General features: G+C 43.9%; 1 long non-coding RNA gene across 1 annotated transcript in view; it reads left to right on the forward strand.

Moving 5' to 3' along the window:
- The first annotated feature begins 9,156 nt into the window (after positions 1-9,156).
- LOC147456803 (uncharacterized) overlaps positions 9,157-19,435 on the forward strand; it is a 70,492-nt gene continuing 60,213 nt past the window's right edge. The window contains exons 1-2 of the long non-coding RNA XR_015188263.1: positions 9,157-9,436; positions 9,557-9,608. This is a non-coding gene — a long non-coding RNA (uncharacterized LOC147456803). The remainder of the gene's footprint in view (positions 9,437-9,556; positions 9,609-19,435) is intronic.

Here is a 19,435-nt window from a genome sequence, read left to right on the forward strand (position 1 = left end):
GGCAGAGGCTTCTCAATACTGGGTAGCCAGAGGCACGGGTACTACGCCTCCAGGCTTCACACCCGAGGGTCCGACGCCTAGGGGAGGGACGCCTACAGGGTTCAGGACGCCTATGGGTACGACGCCTTCTTCTCCCATCACGGCCGCTTCGACACCTAGGGGTGGGGCAGAGGCGGGTACGTCCTCATCTCCACAGCACAGGTGCACTCGCCGATCTCGCCGATCGTTAGGTGGAGGTGGTGGTTGCTGTGGCGGAGGGTCCACAGATGCTTCGATCCCTCCTCGCTCACGACCCCCGTCCTACCCAGGCACACCTCTCGACACACCTCTTGGCACACCTCGGACACCTTGGGGGGCACATGATCCTAGTGCCTCCAAGCTCTATACTGTACGGGGAGATGGTTCTGTTGACATGGATAGAGTCGGGACTGAGATGCGACAGCGGATTCGCCAGCTCGTGGAGCTGCAGTTTTCGACCAGCATTCTAACGTCTTGGGATCAGCAAGAAAAGGAAAAAGTCACTTACATAGTGGAGACCATCCTGAGAGAGTACCAGCCTACTCCGGGTTCTTCCGTTGTTCCGGTGCGGTGGATCAAGGGTGTTGTACGGGACACCTTGAAACGTCGACGAGATGCAACTCGGAAGGCTTTCAGGACCGGCTCGCCGAAGCCTTCGGGCATCCCACACGAGACGTAGCTGCAGATCAGGGAGGATGAGCGAACAGCGACCACGCGGTTCAGACAGCAGCGTGAGGCCGCGCAGGTACGACAGATGACTAGGGGGACATCTCATCTTGGCAGCGGAGGCTTCGACACCTTTCGCTATGAGTTTGTGAGTTTCTAATCCAATCTTAACTATGGCGTTTTTTAAAACGCAATGAATCATGTATTCTTATTACTTTAATTTTTGTATAAACGCAGAATCTTGCGATGCATCGAGATCCGACACGCGAGGAGGAGTCAGATGGATATCGCAGAGGTATCTATGAAGTACTGAATGATCTTGAAGCTTCAGGAGATCCTGTAGACTGGGAGGCCTTACAGTCTCGCTGATCGCTTGAGGTGAGACGTTAATATGTGTAAGTTGATTTAATTAAGTCAGTATATGTGAAGTAATATCAATACTAATTTTGCGAGTTGTCCTATGTGCAGGTTGCGACGCCTAGTCATTAGTGGACCAGATTTCATATATATGCTTTGTGAGACACAGACACGCTTCTGTGTCTCTTTTTTGTACAAACAGTTAGTGTTCAGACAGTTATTGTTTCCCTTATGGTTATGATTATTGTCATTGTCATTGTATAGACAATTATTGTTTCTCTTTCTAGTTATGCTTATGGTTATTGTTAATTTTGTTTATGGTTATGGTTATCTGCATTATGGTTTTGATCAAAGTGGTTATAGCCGGTTATGGTTCTTAAGTTATGCTTTTAAGTTATGGTTATGGTTCGTTATGGTTATGATTTTCAGTTGGTACGATTGTCTTTCATTGGCCTTAAGTCTCATGTGAGATCCTACATGGATAGCATGTAGGAGGCGTATACATGATATGGTTTTTTAATGAAAAGTTTATGTAAAAACAAAGGGAACTCTGCCGAAATTTCTGCGCGCGGGAGCATGGTTGATATTTTGGTGCTGCTCGCTTTCTTGGGCAGAGGGCAGGAAGTCTGGCTGTGGCTGTGTCCATCTTTTAACTGGGCACAGGCCAGGCTACCTGCTCTCTGCCCAAGAAATTTTTTTCTGTTATGGTCGTCACTATGTGCGTGGCAATCTGCATCGCTATATGCATGGCAATCTGCGTCTCTATACACGTCTATACCTGCATCGCAAATAGCGACTGGTTCACAGCGACGCGGATAGCGACGCGCCGCGTCGATATCTGCGTCGATGACACCTTATTTTGTTGTAGTGATTTACACCAACTTTGGATGTGTCAAAGTTGGACGAGTAGCTAGAGTGCAAGCTGATTGCGAACATAGTTTGAAACTCAAAGTAAGACACATTGAGGGTACATCCACCAGTTATCAACATATGTGGCTCCTTAGTACTATGCTACACACTATTTGACTAGCTTTACTCAGTTATATCATGTGGGACCTAAATTTTATATGTAAGATAGGGGTGTGATAGTTTTCTTTATTGATTATCGTATAAGCGTAGAAAGGGGGGTCATCTTCCCTAATATGAGTCGTATATAGGGGTTTTATCAACGTTGTTCGCTCGCAGGTGGCATCCCGTTTTGTATATAGATTGAATCCCCCGGGGGTTTGAGGTCCATGGACACATTGCTTGACGGGTCGAATCGCATGATTAACCAGGTATGCAGTAGCTTTTGTTTTAGGTTTGATGACGTTTTCAAACATGCTATGTAGCCCTTGCATGCAGGCACAAGCACGGCTTGTGACAATTCCATACGCATTGAACTTTCGTTGACTGCTTTTGTTGAGAAATCAACATCAAGTACGGCTTGAGTACACAATACTTCGACATCTCATGTTCATCGGAGGTTGAATGTTGATACAAAGGGAACTCAAGAAAGGCCTGTCACATATGCGATTACGATATTCGGCAAGGCCAATTGGTAAGTATAATTTCAAGTAACTGTTTACCATCAAAACCATTTCAGGAGCAAGGCTCCCTATAGCGACACTCCAATAAACCAATTTGTGTCTTACATTGATTGTTGATTTTTGAACTCTCCTCATTGTACTATCTCGAGGCAAAGGAAAGCAAGATTTTTGGGAGCACGGATCCATGCATTGGATGCATACTTATTTCCAATGCATTGCAGCTTGCTAGGGAGCAGGCAATATAGGTACATGAAGCATCGTGGATAAAACATTTCCATCCACAACTAGGAGCTGATTGCAATATCAACCACCATATGAATTTTCACAATGCCAACTTGTCAAGCAAAGGTTGCTTTGAACAAGCAATATTGGACAACTGCTGACATTTGATAGCTCAGTTGTAGATGATATCTTTCTCACTATCGTGCACTGTTATGATTCTCAATCAGTAGCAAAATTTGGCAAGGCCGTTTCCTTATGACATTTTGACAAGGTCAATCTTTTTCTGCTCGGACATATGTGTGTCACCAAGAGCATTTGTTAGCTATGAGCACTCAGGTTACATTCTTGTCTCATCCATTTGATGAACTTATATGAAGCAAGGCTTCAATTTATACATCTTGCATTGAAGCTGGCCACGTTTGGCATATGCTATGAGCATACAAAATTGGGAAGGAATAGGCAATATGTTTGCAGGTTATTTCCTAATGCAGGTTATTTCATCACGTACCAGACGGGTGTATAGGATATACGAGGGCGTCTGTACAAATATAACCATGAGCCGTTTTGGACGACATCTCCAGGCAACTGTTTACAGCAGGATGACCAGGTTAGACCAAATTCAATTTTTGTTTATTTTTTCATGTTTACACATTTCATTTGGAAAAATATTGTCGATTGTGTAAAGCAAAGTGCTTTGACAATTTCGCATGAAGCAAGGCTTCTCACGCGTGCCACGCTACTGCCTATTGATTTGGTATCAAGGGCATTGGCACGCCAGTTTGGGAAACTGTTACGATTAGGAAATTTTTTCCCGTTTTTTGTGTGGTGACATCACGTTATGATGCATCACTACCAATGCAGACTGTGCAAGGCACTTATGGCTTCGGCTCTCACGCTTGAGGCCATCATAGTAGCCAAGGGCTTACAATTTCTCATGCACGGCATGTTGGTCAAGTGGACTCAACTCCACTGCCTCATAAATTACGCTTCCGCTATAACACCAGACACTCTGTCAAGGACGAGGAAACTTCTAGATTCTTTCAACATGCTTTTTGGTTGTTGTCAACACACAACAACACTACAAAGAATACAAATCTAAGACTTAAGACTTCATTCACAGGCAACAAGCCATTGTTAAGTCATTTTCGTACAGTCACGATCCCCTACACGATAGGTGAGGCAAGATGTGACTTGTGTTACCCCTCTCGATGCGAGCGTTATCCAGTCATATTGTTGCAAGCTTATAGGATACGCTTCATGCTACGCATAAGATGCACACAAGCATGGGCACAGTACATACAAGGCAGTAACTTAAGGAAAGTTCCTCAGCCCATCATGCTCTCTATCTCTCTCTCTTATTTCTCTCGAAGAATAATGCACCCTTTCTAAAAAGCTTTTGCTACATGTTTCGCTGGTGAGTCCTCCTAAGCCAAGGTGCTCTAACTCTCAGCTTGAAATTGGGCAAGATGCCATCCACATTAGTCTTCATCGGTTTGACGATTGAACACTAATTCCCATGAGGGCTATGAGCCACACACACTGGCTAAGAGCCATTGTTTAATCTAGGATAAGACCCAATTGTTGGTATTCCTTGGATGATTGTTCTCAAGATCGAACAGCTCTACCCAATGGAGTGCACATTGACGTTGATTGACAAGCAAGAGTCTTGTCATTATGGATGTTTAGTGTGTCATTTTGTACTACATGTTTTCAATGCGATGCTCGAGTTGAGTTTTTGATAACCTTAAACTCCCATCAGCTGATCTCTACCACGGAGTATAGATGCAGCAATAGGTTCAGACAGCATGGCTCTCCATAAGAGCTAGGCATTTCACTTGTGTGGATCTCTGGCTCCCTCTATAGCACTACGGATGTCTATGGACAAAGACCCGGTGGGTGATTGCGACATCTCCCCATAGGCATTGAGGATCATAGTTTGATCTATCCCAGTTCTACTTTCAAGGAAAGAAGCCAGTAATCTACCATGGGGTAGCGAACAAATTCAACTTTTTAAGTTGATTCCAATCATTCTGTACACGGTTAACTATGTTGGTTACCGTTACCTGCTAGTTGAGAAGTTTCTATAAAGGGTCTTACCAAAGGGTTCACTACGTAGATTCTACCCAATGAGTTTGGATTGCAAAGGCAACACCCAGGGTTTCCAGTACAATTTTGCTTGGTTTTTTCACACATGTGAAAAAACCAGGCATTTGAATACGGGTAACTGAACTTTCGGTTCAAAATCCTCAGGGCCATGCCAAGGGCATGTCGAAACAAGTATTTTGGGCCGTAGTGTCCAATGTACATTATGCTGTTATGAAACCACTTGTCGGATTCGATTTGGCACATGTTGTCACATGGGATACAACATGGTCTAGGAACTCAAGGAGTTCGGTTTAGCCAGTGTGGAGCAATGAATGAGGGTCCCTCTCACTCTTGTCGCAGAGCGTTTAGAGTTACCTCCACACACAAGTACATCTTGTACTTGAAGGATGTTCTTTTTTCGGACATCCTTAGTTGAAACATATTCCACATGTGGTGAATATGAGTCTCTGGGACTGACATTGGCGCCCCCTATTTCAAATATGTGTCACGACAAAGTCCCTAGGTGCTGGTCACATCTGTTTCCTAGACCATTTTCAACACGACGTATCAAGAGCAATTTCAGTGGCCAAAATTTGTCAGATACTTAGAATGACTTGTTCAGCTACAAGTATTGCTAAACAACATTACAGATGGTTGTTTATACGTATATCACGGCTATAAGTTGTTAATGAAAAAGTTTCATTGTCTGTACCTAGAAGTGATCAATGTTTCACCTTCTTTTGCGATTCAGACGTTTCAGCAAGGCTTGCAAAAGATTGCAACTGAAAGTATTTAGTTTCTTTTCAGAACTATTTACATTCCTTTTTAATGTGTGCCAAGCACATCACATTTGCCATAAGTATTGGCAAGGATCACCATGGATATACAGGTTCGGATCTGTTTCTTGCTAAATGCATGCACACTAGGTGTTATGGGCCCTAGTGTTTAGCAAAGGCTAATTTGGAACGGCATGCATATTCCTCAAGTTTTTGTTTATGAAGCATTTTGCACTCTATGTGCAGTAGCTCTATGAGATTACTTTTGGGTCTACTAATCCCCAATAGAGGTCATGGCTTAGTTTGGGTGTTTGTGGATTTCTCAAGTTAACCACGATGGTTATTCCGAACATTGTTGATTCCTTAACAATGTTATACGATCTTGTGATTCCTATTTACCAGTCATTTGGGACGACTGTCTATAAACCGTGAGGGAACACATCTCAGTACTGCCAGTTATCCAAGGGGATAGGCAGATTACAAAGCGAGAGGGAACACACCTCGGTATTGTCAATTATCCAAGGGGATACGCAGATTACAAAGTGTAATCTGGTGGTGAAGGATATGCAAAGTGCGTACGTTAGCACCAAGCGATCCAATTAGTAAGCATTTATTGCTCTACTTAGAGTTTGCTTACTATAAGTTAAAGCATGTTTGTGACTAGGTGTAGTCTCTTCATGTATAACTCAGGTTGTCAGCCTCGAACACTCGTTAGGATGGGGTTGTTTACTGATGATGAAATTTGCGAACAAGTCAAGGACTTAAACTTGGCTGATGAGTTATGACAGCAAGTTACTTTCATGGAAAGTGACAAGAGGTACTCTTTTTGTACATCTTTGTTGTGATAAACTCGTTCACCATGCTCATGAGCGTTCTAAATGGAGTCTACACACTATGTTTGGATAGGAACCGGTACCATCAGATGGTTACAAATGGACAACAATGTACAAAATCAAGATGTTACTTTTGGTTTCATTGAACCTCCTACTGAACTGGGTTCCGCTTAAATAAACCGTTGGATCTATGAGAGATGTTACGGTAGAAAACATTAGTGTTCTTATGAAGATACCATCACTTCTGTTTTCGCGGATGAAAACGCTTCTCCAAGGGGGGAGTAATGTCAGGACAATGGTAGGACCAGTCACGGCCAAGGGCCAGGACGGACATGCAATCAAGGGGGTCCCTATATTTAGAAGCCCAAGGGCCTATATAGGGCATGGCTGCGTGGTGATGAGCATGTTCCAGTCCCCTTGTCCTTTCAGTCCCTCCTTGTGCATGCTTTAAATGGAAGACCGTGGCGTGAGGACACTAAAGGCCCAAAAGAGGACGACGAAGCCCCTACCGTGGAGCACGATATATTTGAGTATCATTGTATAAAACCATCTCCACACTCTATACATGCATGGTAGTTGGGAGAACCTAGACATGACTGTGTGTGTGTGTGTGTGTGTGTGTGTGTGTGTGTGTGTGTGTGTGTGTAGGCCATGGGAGCTCAATAAATACAAGTTTTCACATTCACAAAAAAAAGTATGCCTGGGTTTACCTGTGTGTGTGTGTGTGTAGGCCATGGGAGCTCAAGAGATACAAATTCGCCCATCCACAAAAAAATAGTATGCTTGGGTTTACCTATGAGGCTACTGCTAGTGGAAAACCTCTCTCTCTCTCTTTGTGTGTGTGTGTAAACTGTGAGGTTATGTAGGTAGGATTTAAATTAACAATAGGGGGATATTACATAGAAACAATGGTACGTATGTCAGTGAAGACTAAAAAGTGGTATGTACACAAGAATCTGTGTGCAATTAGCTGTAATTGAGAGGAATATGTGGTTTGATTGATCCACATTTTTAATCACCATACATACTGGCTCCGACATATTCTACTTAACTATGTCCTTAGCACCTACTTGTAATGTATTAGTCATAGTAGAGACATCTATAACGGGGAAATACAAAGTAACAAACCACAATAATGAACTACATAATGACACTACATCATGAATATTTGTAAAGAATTTTTTCCTCCCCCTCCCCATATTAGATGGATTGTCACACAATAGAACATACTTGAACTCTTTTGAGGAACTTGAGAAAAGTCGAGAGAACCATACAATAAATGGAAATCAATGCTCAAAATCCTACCTACATAACCTTCCACTTCCACACAACATGGCCCTCAATGCCATAAAGGATTGCATGCTTTTTCATCGAAAGCCAAATTTATTAACTAGGCTACCCCTATTATCACACTACTTAGTCTAGACAATAGCATCATGAGTGTCATTTTTACACATGTCATACTTTCTTCATATTCTTTTAGTTGCGTGAACCACCCAATAGATCCCCAAACCATGAACAACATCAGGCTCAAAATTTTCCCTTGGTTTTCATCTTAGCTTGTTCGTCATAGTTGTACACAATGCATATAGCTTATGGTAGCTTTGCCTTTGGTGATGCCTATGTCTTATATCACTAGGCAAGGGATTTTTCCTATGCATGTCTTAATTCTAGTTGATCTCATAGGTAAACCAAGACTGCCATGCCTTCCTCTTCTTTATCCATGCTGAGTGTTTTGGCCCTTTTCTTGTTGGCCTATTAAATAACACTAGTAAGTAAACCCGAGCACAAGGAGACATTTCTTACAAAGCAAACACAACACATGCAAAGCCTTCATCATGCCTAGGTCTAGGGCTTTTGAATCTTGCATATTCAACGCAAAACATGACAAAGGGCACATGATCTTACATCACCAAGTAGGGCTTTGTCGTCCTCTTTTGGGCCTTTAGTGTCCTCACGCCACGGTCTTCCTTTGAAGCCTCCACAAGGAGGGACGGGATTGGAAGAGCAGGGAGAACCCATGGAGAGAACAGGGGAGGGAGCCAAGCATGTTGGGGAGGACGAAGCTTGGGAGAGGAGCTGCGAGAAATTTTGGGAAAAGAGGGAAGAGGGCGGAGCCAAGCATGTAGAGGAGAGAGTAGCCATGGAGAGGAGGGAGTAGCCATAGTTATGGTGAGGAGGGGGAGCTTGGGAGTGGAGAGAGGTGTGGCAATAGCCACACACATATTTCAGAATCTGCGCAGAGTGCCTGGGTTTACCTGTGTAGCCATGGCGAGGGGGGAGGTGAGGGAGGACGCACGCGGTGAATACAAATTTGAATTTCTCCCCCCTTAGCTTACCTCGTTAGTGGAGCCATGTGCCCTCTAAGCATTTAAGTTTGGCCACGTGTGTGCCTCGTCATCAACCCATCGCGGTGCCACAATGACAATTGCGAAGGTCCGTCTTTTGCCCGGGTTTATGTCATATGTCAACCCAGGCTCGCCAATGCCCGTGCCACATGGACAATCGAGATCGTCCCGCGACAGTGCCCAAGTTGCGCACCGTGGATCCCACCATCCGAACATTGTACCCCAAAAAAAAATTTATTTCTATGCGCAAACTTCAAAGTTAAACTTGAAGGGCAAAGCACGTGTTTAAATTAGGTGCAATAACTTCACGGGATCATGGCAGTGCATGCATGCTAGCTGCAGTGCAAGCCTCTCTCTCTCTCTCTCTCTCTCTCCCCCTCCCGCCTATGTGAGTTCCTCAGACGGTCAGACCACCCCCGCGTCTGCAGGCCCACTATTCCTTTCTCATTGCTTGCGTTGAGCGTTAGGAAGCTCAATGTCTCACTTGCAGCATAGCCTAAATTGAGATGCAAGTGTTCTCTTGTCGCAATGGTTTTGTTTGCATCCATTTTGACAGAGCTAGCTGCAGCGTAGACCAGCTGAGTCCGGGGCGGCGTGTCATGGTATGTCTCACTTTGCAAAGTTGTAAGCCACGTCTGTATATACAACCATTTATGCGCGTAGAAGTTTGGATTTCCAAATATGGGGTTGTTCTTTGAATGCCTTTCCTTTTGATTCATCAGCTTCCGCTTCAACTCTTGATCTCTCAAATCGGCAATGCTTCGTCATTCAAAGGTGAGGAATCTCTTTCCTCACTCAGGATTGGCCACCGAGGCATGGCTACCTTTTGCATTTATCTCTGTTAGTGAATCCTTGTAAATGATTGGACTTGGTAAAGTAATTGTTGGTCAATGGGGTTGCTCTTTGAACGTCTTTAGCGTGAGCAGTCAAAACAGGCTCTTGAGGGGAGCAAGAGGAGGAAAATATTCAACCTTAATTTCATTGAAACTAGTGTATATATGTAACATTATAGTTTGATTTGCAAAAGTAGAGTGATGGCTGCCACGTGTCTCCAGCATGTACAGCCCTCGGTTTTGGCATTTTCCTGCAATTGAACACCTTGGATGTCTCATTACCCCCATGCCATGTGGGCAACTTCTCTCCAAAAAGATATTCTGAAAAAATTACCAAAAAACCCCTCTAATTTGTGGAAATTCCCAAAATACCCCTCAAATTTCAAAAATTCCCAAAACATCCTTGGTTGTGAGATTAAAAATCTCCAAAAATAAATTTTTTCTGTAGCTCTTCATAAGAAGATTTATTGTCTATCAATACAAAATGCTAAAAACTAGAATTTGAGTTGGTTATGTAGGCTTTGGAGATGAATTGCTTCATTATTGTTAGACATCATTGCCTTTCTTTGCGATGTAATTTGTGAAAAATTACATGTTTAGCACTCAAAAATAGATCTCAATTGTCAAAAAGGAAAAATCTTGAACATTCCAACCAAAATAGATACAAGGGTATTTTGGGAATTTTTGAAATTTGAGGGGTATTTTGGGAGTTTCCACGAATTAGAGGAGAATTTTGGTAATTTTCCCAACATTTTTCCTAACCAAAGAAAATAAGGGTAGACTTATTATTGTGGTTTTTAGGTAAAATGTGAAGCATTTGTCGGTAACTACGCTAAAACTTGTTATATTTTGCCGGCCTTTTTCAAGGCAAGCTCGGATGATGCAACACTACACTCTGGTTTTTGGCGAATATTGCCTGCAACATGCTGTTGGGACTTCAGACATTGATGGCAGCTTTATAATTTTTAAACCTAGCCAATCTCTCTCTCTCTCTCTCTCTCTCTCTCTCTCTCTCTCTCTCTCGCGCGCAGCGCGCACACACACATTGTGCATGTGTTTGGTGTCGATGGCTAGCCGATTGAGGGTGAACGATCACCACCTATCGGGAGTATGCACACATGTTGTACTTTCAACTCTCTTGGAGAGTGTGATCATCTCCATTTGCCATGCTATCATGTGCAACCCAATAAGCCCTCTTTTCTCCATCGAAACGCCTCTCCAGCGAGGGTGATCGTTTAAGCTTTTATCTTGATGCTGCGGTCGCGTGTAGTGGTGTGGTGGGCCTGTGGTGCACTTTGCCACCACTGCATTGCATGTGCAGAGGCTATCTCTCTCTTGGATAGTTTCCTACGACATTAAAATTCTCTTCTTTTCGGGGTTGTGTGTGCTATTAAAAAAGAGAAAAATGGTATGACCTTTCTATCACCTAGTGTGGTAGATTGGTTTTTCCATTTTCCTCTTGGATAATAAATAGGTTTTGAGTTCAACTCTCCTCGTCAGATAGGTCTTTAATGTCTCTTGGGATATCTTCCTACGAGTTAAAATTCTCTTCTTCTCTCTTCCCCTATGGGTGCTAAAAATTCTTTTTTCAATGGAAAGCAACCATTTTTTTTTTCAAGAAAGAGATTCTTCTTATAGTTAATAAAACTGCCGCGTGAGCTGTGTCCCGACAAGAGGAGCCTACATCAGCATGAGGGGAGACTCCCAATGAAAAAAAAGAGATGTACAATGATAAAAAAGCATCGAGATCTTAAAAAATAAAATAAAATAGCAAAACTCACAATTGTGAGTGAATTATATTGAGCAACCAAAAAAACTACAAGGTCTTGTCATGCTCTTGTTAAGCCATGACATCATCCAGGGACCATACTTACATCGGCTATCAGGGCAGCCACACTTACCAACCCGCCCCCTCTTTATACACAAGGTCCATAATCTTGTCATTCTGAGATCTTTTATTTACCGATGACCAAGATTTGTCCCCATCCTAAGCATTCCATCTGCTGACAACAAGGCATAAGTAGTCCTAGACCAATCCTCCAAGTGTTGCTTGCGTCCGAGTGTTCATATTAGCACTTTGCTTTCTTGTATAATTTCTGCGAAGCTTGCCTCACCTCAAAACCTCCTTCAAACACACGGCGGTTTTTTGTCTGCCATACATTATGTAAGAAGAAGTATCTGACGATCCGAGTGCTGACGAGGAGTGTAGGACTATCTGAATTCTTACCTCCAAGGAATAGGTCAGTCTTGAAAAAACTAATTTTCCATGTTCTTTGGACCCACTTGCATATTTTCCGTGCGAGGCCTTTGATAGTTGGTCGGTCCATGAATAGGTTGACTAGATCTTCACTAGCCAACCTGCACCCCAAGCATCGAGCTGACCCAATCCCTCTCTCCCGAATCTTCTCCCCTGTCGGTAGAGCCCCCACAACCTTCCGTAAGAAAACCTTCATGTGCTGCAGGACCTTTGGCTTCCATATATTCTCCATTACATGCTTCCACCTTTCCTCCGGCCATTGCTTTTTCCATAGCTTGTTAAGAGGGCTAGACCAATTCTTCCTTTGCATCATTGTCTAATAAATGCTTTTAGTATGGGGTTTCCATAAGAGATTGCTTCCGGGCCATTTCCAGGCATTCAAGTCCAACTCCGAATCACAGATTGGCATCACTAGATTGTCAAGCTCTTTCATCACTTTGTGGACAAGCAAGACCTCCAAGCTATTAAGTTGGTACTGGGTAACCATAAGGTCAATGGTTTTCCAACTCTTGTTGCCACTGTCCCAGAAGTGTCCAAGTCGCTTCAGACCCTTATTATTCAGCTTCCTGGCTGTCTCAATCCAATAGGGAGTTTGTGGCGGATCTACAACTTTGGAAAGCAAGGGGGATCAATGCAGAATGGAGTTCTTGAAGTATCTGGCTTCTTCTTCCCACTTTAAGACTCCTGTTGCTCTTGCACTTTCTTACCAATTCTCCTGAGTTGCCCCCCAGTCTTAAGGTAGACCACGCCGGGGCTAGCAGTTTGTCATGAACCTCTACCCCTCTCCACTTTCCACCCTTCGAGCCAAGTTTAGCTGCTTATATTATATCTCTGATCATGACAACCCAAACTTGATCTTGTTTAGCCAAGGAAACAACAAATTTGGGACAACAAGCTTCTGCATGGGCCACAGGGTTGAGAATTCCGAGGCCTCCTTGATTCCTCGATCGAGCAACTGATTCCCAACGGGCTCATTGTCATGGCTTGGAAGATTCCGTGTTATTTTTTCATAAAAACCTTTTTATTGGTTTCAAGAACTCTTTCCAATGATACTTAGCCATCTTGAGAAGCGGGCTAGTGAAGGCAATATAAGGAATCATAAAGGCATTCATCACTTTTATCCGACTTGGGAATGGGAGAAGAGCATACTTTCATCTACTTATTTTTGTTTTGATTTTTTCAAGCACCCACTCAAATCTTTGCTTGTGAGTTACGTCCACCCCCAAGGGGGCTCCCAGATGTCTAAAGATATTCCCTTTTGTGACAATCTCCCCCGACCATACAGAAGGGTCAAATGAGTCATTTTCCGATATAGAGACAAGCCTTGACTTCTCTATATTACAATGGGACCCCGAAGCTACTGAGAATATTTGTACAATCTCCAAAGCTTTTCTAAGGACCTTGGGGCACGTCTTCAAGAAGAGAGAAGAAGAGAGAATCGTCTGTAAAAAGTTTCGCTAGGAGTTGACTATTTCTTGGTAAGGCAAGGCCTTGTAACTCCCCTCGTTTCGCACTAGCTTCGAGCGTCGTGATTAGAGGATGTGATCCTATGGCGAAAAGTAGGGGGGCCAGAGGGTATCCCTGCTTAATAGACCTTTTGAACTCAAAAGAGTCCACAATTTTATCGTTGAATAGGAGCTCTGACTGGCTTCCAGTCCCCATTACACGTACCAGCTGACATAGGCGAGGCCTAAAGCCCAGAGCTTCCATGATGGCTTTTATATATGTCCATGTTATTCTTTCATAAGTCTTGTCTAGGTCCAACTGCAGCAGAATGCGCTCCTGCTTTGTGATAGTTGCGTATTCAATGTCCACCATTGCTGCCAAGATGTTATGGTAAATGGACCTTCCTTTGATGAACCCATGTTGATGGGGTGAGATGATCTTGGTTAGTAAGGGGCTAATCTGAGGACTATTGCTTTAGCTATAATTTTGTAGACCACCGACATCATCGTTATAGGGCGCCAATGTTTCAGTTGAGAACACACTACAAGAGGTTGTGTGCTCTTGTGACGCTGTTAGTGACGGAAATACATTGGGTTTTTATAATCATCGGCCTCGCTAAGACCGTCACTAACAGCGTCGATACGGGAACGTCGCTATAAGCGTCGCTATAACGGTCACTATATGCGCCGCTATAACCGTCGCTATATAACGACACCTATAGTGACGATCATAGCGACGTTTACAGGCCATCTATAGCGACGCTTATAGCGATGCTGCAGAGCCTTACATAGCGACGATCATAGCGACGTCCGAGAGAATTTTTTTTTTGGTGGCAGGGCATTCATCCATCAATCATATTGAATGGTTCATTAATTGATTCACCTTTGAAAAAAAGTGCAAGGGTAGATATAGACCCAAAATAGTCACCTACAAGACAATATAACCATTAACTCCATCATCCATAGTATTGTTTGCAGAATAAAGATACAAAACTGACAAGCGTAAATTGATGAAAGTAAATCAATGACAATTGTACACATCATAGGCAAAATCACTTGATTGTTAAACTTTGCAAATGTAATAGTTACAACACCATTGTCATTATTGAAAAAATATACATGGTTTTCAAAAAGACGTATAAAAGTCGTCTCATGATACATATGCTATGGAAAAAAGAAACTAATGCTATCTAGCTACGGCTAGATTGACGTCGTCTAATCTGACGTCTCATCGCGTCCAAGCGGCGTATCCGTCGGATTTTGCAAAAAAAACAATAAGGCAACTTTCTGTAAGTATAAACATATAGCGACGTTTATAAAACAATACAACAAATAGAAAAGAGTAAACCCTAATACTAACCATGCAGTCGCGAGAACTCAGAATGTCCATCAGGGCGTTTAAGCCCTTTCTGTCTACGCACTCGCACTCGTACGGTGTGGGGTCATGTCCTGTCACATCGACCACTGTCAAAACATACAAAGAATCTATTATGTTAGAATTTAAAAACCTCTAAACTCTAAACTATCAAACATAAAGAGCAATGTGAAAACACTTACAAAATCGGCCTCAAATGATGCCCACCCGCCGCTCCCCAAGTGGTGCGAGCTCCCTGCCTCTACTCGCTCTCTGGCTGTCTCCTTTTGTTGCTTCCACTTGTCGGGATTCTCGCGCGCTGCTTTCTTCGTATTCTTCCAATCTTCTTTCGCCAGCCAATCTGGTCTGTTCCACCCATGCTTGATTGCTTTTTGCACTTCGGAACGCTTGTGCTTGTAGTATTCGCGCATTCGAACCTTCATCAGGTCTTCATTGAAGCGGTCATCCCGTGTTGGAACGAGAAACTCGTCATGAAGCATGCTGATGACTCTGTCTTTTAAATCACTCGGTACTGCACTCCAGGTGTTTAGTATGTAGTGTCTAAACACTTGAGAGCAAAGACCGCGCATGCGCGAAATCACCTTCTTACCTTCGTCATCCAAGATGATGCCGCCGCTGAAGTCGACGGAGTAAGGCAAGCCCTCTCGCCGGTGGCGCGTGAACCTGGGTGTCCCGGCAAGGGCCTCTAGCGACGTGTCGACGGAGGTACGGACGTCATGTGTCTCCACTGGAGTCTGGGCCCCGAAGCGAGGAGTGTCCACTGGAGTGACTCCTGGAGGAGTAGCTAGTGGTGTGTAGCCGCTAGGAACGGCCGTCAGCTGCGCAAAACCTGGTGTCGATGGCGATGCCGTGGCTAGTGTTGGGGCGCGCAAAGAAGGGGGGAGGGTAAAGAGCCTCGTTGAACACGAGGCGGTGTCGAAGCATGAACGGCGGCATTCCCACAACAACCGCCACCACCACCACTAGAGCGCCGGTGCTTAGACGAGCGTGAAGATCGTCTCGTCGACACAGAAGCTTCGGAGCGCGTTGAATGCTCCGAAACAGAGAGACGCGGCCGGAGTAAGAACGCGCGATGGTGCGCTAGAGTGATGACGCTCCACGTACCACTGTCTTTGCTCAGGTGACAAAGAAGAAAGAAACTGCTCATCATCTATACTTGCATTAAACACACGAACATTTAAACTTAATATTGAATGAATAGAGAAGAAAACATGGACAAGTAGAGAGAGAGAGAGAGAGAGAGAGAGAGAGAGAGAGAGAGAGAGAGAGAGAGAGAGAGAGAGAGAGAGAGGGAGGGATTCCTGTGTAGAGAGATTTCGTTGAATTTCTGTGAATTTGTAAAAGCACTGCGCTCCGGGTGCGATGGAGACTGAAGCTGCAATCATGAAGGAAGTCCGTCTCTGCTCATAGATGTTGCTTGTCCCACCACTAAATCTAGTTGATCGAGCGAAAGAGACGCTAAGAAGCAGTAGTAGTGTTTCTTAGCGTCTCTTTCACCCGATCAATTAGATCTAGCGGTGGGACGAGCTGCATCTATGAGCAGAGACAGATCACTCCCTTCGCGATTGCAGCTTCAGTCTCCTTCCCACTCGGAGCGTAGTGCTCGTCGTCCCTGCTTGTGAGAACATACCTAGAGCATACGTACCTGGAGTGGACGCAAAGACCATTAAATACAATGACTCAATGACACATATAAACAGAAATGGACAAAAAGCCACGTTTATACAAAGCTCAGCATAACTGATAAAGAAGGGGAGAATCCTACAAGAATCCCAACCATCTCTTTATTTTTTGATGTAGAACTTGAAGGTGCTTGTAGCTTTGGAATGTTCAAAGGCTAGCAGCAACAGAACGCGTTCTTCTTCTATTCAACTTGAGTGATGGAAGAGGCAAGTCGATAACTCAGAATTTTCAATCGAAAGAGAGAGAGAGAGAGAGCACGCACACAATCAAATCTTGCAGTTGAAAAACCAGGTGGTGGAGCTGCATGTGGCCATGGATTGCCCAGGATGTGAGCGCAAAATCAAAAGAGCGTTATACAACATGGAAGGTACCTAGAGAGCCAGAGCGAGCGTGTGTGTGTGTGAGAGAGAGAGAGGGGTCCAGAGTAGTTGATAAGGTAGCTTGCCTTCACGGGAATGGACAAAAAGCCACGTGAATACAATATATATTATAAAACGGAGCAAATACAATATTTATGGCTTTAAGAGGTCTCTCTCTCATCCTCGCATAGCTCAGCATAACTTCCTATATCTATATAGAGCTCTTCGTTTAGACAGATGTTCTCTGTTTCATTTTATAGATCCTCTGCATGCACCCCATAGAGAGTGGCAGCTTGATGCTCGTCTGACACCACCTCCGCGACTTCTGATTGAGCATCTTCTTTGATCTCCTCCATTGATGCCGTTGTGATTGGCACATGGTAGCCTTCATACGTCCATGCACTACGAGGGCCTACCTCTATGACGTACCACCAGTTTGATGCAGACTTTGTAGGATGAAATATCACCTGCCAGAGCCACATAACTTACATGAGAGCTTCCAAGCACATAACTTCTAAAATGGGATGTTAACTATTTACATACTTGTTCACAATGCTCGAGTAGTACGAAAGTGTCTCTTAGGTCAGTCCATTTCTTAGTTGAATCCACCTCAAGAAAACCAGACTCTCCTCTACGCACAGTAGCGTTGCGACCCTCCATGATTATCTTGAACCATTGCACGTCGAACAAGTCGACAAAAAAACCTCTATAATCGATCCTCAAAATCTCTTGTAGCGTGCCGAAGTAAGTGAGTTCCGCCACCACAGGATCTGCATCAGAGGACCGTCGTCGACTAGACTGTTCAAATTTTGCCATGATTCCACAATCTTGAGTAAAACGCTTTTTTGTCGATCCGTTCCACCTTAAAATGTCGACCTTTACACCATGCTGTTGTGTATGACTTATACTACAATGAACAAAGATTATGAGTGGCCTTTCAAACATCTAGAAAGTCACTAGTCGTACATTGCAAACTTACCTTGGTCGCGCAACCCCGAGAGTACTCCCACTCTTCCTTAGTCACTTCTTCACCGCACTGTTGTGCGCTTTTCAATTGGTTGTGCAACCATCTTAAGCTCATGAATGTTGGTAGGCTCTCCAGATCCGTCGAATAGTGCATCGATGGTCGTCTTCCCCGTCTCCACTCGATTCGTGCCCTTTGTCGCTCTTGCTTTGCATCCTCATATTGTGAAATCCACTTTTGCATCACTTGATTGTGAAGCATGCAAAATCGGTTGATTTTAGCCTCTAGATCTTCCGTCATCTTCTTCTCAACACTGAGATTGCACATGACAATCCCAGATATGCGCTCATCATCTATGATTCGCCATAGCGTGTCCCGGGCTTTATCAAATCCGTCTAGCCACTCTCCAATGTACACTAGGGACTCTGATACCAGCCAACCTTCTGCCATGCTACCCTCCGAACATGCCTTCTCATGCACATATCCCTTGAGCGTTTTCATGAAACGTTCTAAAAAGAACATCCATTTGGAATGTACTGTGCCAGTTATTTCCACCTCATCAACTATGTGAACAAGAAGATGCACCTGAATGGTTAGCATGGTAGTAGGAAAATGTTTTTCAAACATGCACACAACCTCCGCAGCGTTTAGTTTGGCGAATGGTATGGAGCCTATGTTGATCTCCTTTTGTGAGATCCATTGCACCAACTTCGCAAGTTTGTAGATTGTGTTATGGACGTCAAGAGACAAACATCTCTCAATGGCCACCGGTAAAATAAACTGCAAAACACGTGTAGCAATGATATTAAAGTCCACACACGAATTTGTTACACAATTCCCACTATGATATATTCCACTATGAACATACCTGACACATTTTATGCCAGTCGTGTGACTTCAAACCGGTAAGCTTTCTTTCTTTAGTAAAATACGTTCGGAGCGAGTGCATTACGCCAATGGGGGTCCGCAAAGATCGGATGGTCTCTTTAACTTTGCGTTCTTGGGCTCCTGTGAAAATCCATGGTGCTTTAGGGAGTTTTATCGATCCATTGGACGTTGTTTGCGGCCAATATTTCTCCATACGACCCATATTTCTAAGGTCAACCTTGGCTCCCAAAGTATCTTTCTTGCCGGTCAGATGGTCCCATAGTAGCTTACCCACATTCTTGAATATGTGCATTGGATCGAGCAAGTGATTGATCACGAGTCGGGTCCAGTATGGTAACTCGTACCATAGAGATAGTCTCTTCATCCCTGGGGGCAAACCGTTATCACACATCTCCTTTTGCTCTAACCATGCTTGTGCAGACATCCTCGGTGACTCTCTTCTCAAAAAGCGATCGCGTAACACATGATTCTCTGGAAGATACGCTTGATGACCTTCGTAGATTTGCTTCTTCAATGAGGGCGCCCTACGTGCATTCAGTTTAGGTCCACATGTGACACATGCTTTGTATCCGCTTGTTTGAAGCCCTGCATGTATACACATGAAAATAGATAAGCTTGAGAAAACCAAGATTTACAGTGTTTGAATGAGGAGTGTAAATCACTGAGCATTATGTTAGTCCAGGATAGTCATGCATGGTCCACATTAGAATGCCTCTGATCAAAGCATTCCGTCGACCTGTGTGTCGGCTCATATCCACCATTTCTATGCCAATCCACAATTGTTGTAGCTCTTCCAA

The sequence above is a fragment of the Adiantum capillus-veneris genome, chromosome 5 (assembly GCF_014529385.1).
Source record: "Adiantum capillus-veneris isolate H3 chromosome 5, ASM1452938v2, whole genome shotgun sequence".
In the NCBI taxonomy this organism is placed as follows: domain Eukaryota; kingdom Viridiplantae; phylum Streptophyta; class Polypodiopsida; order Polypodiales; family Pteridaceae; genus Adiantum; species Adiantum capillus-veneris.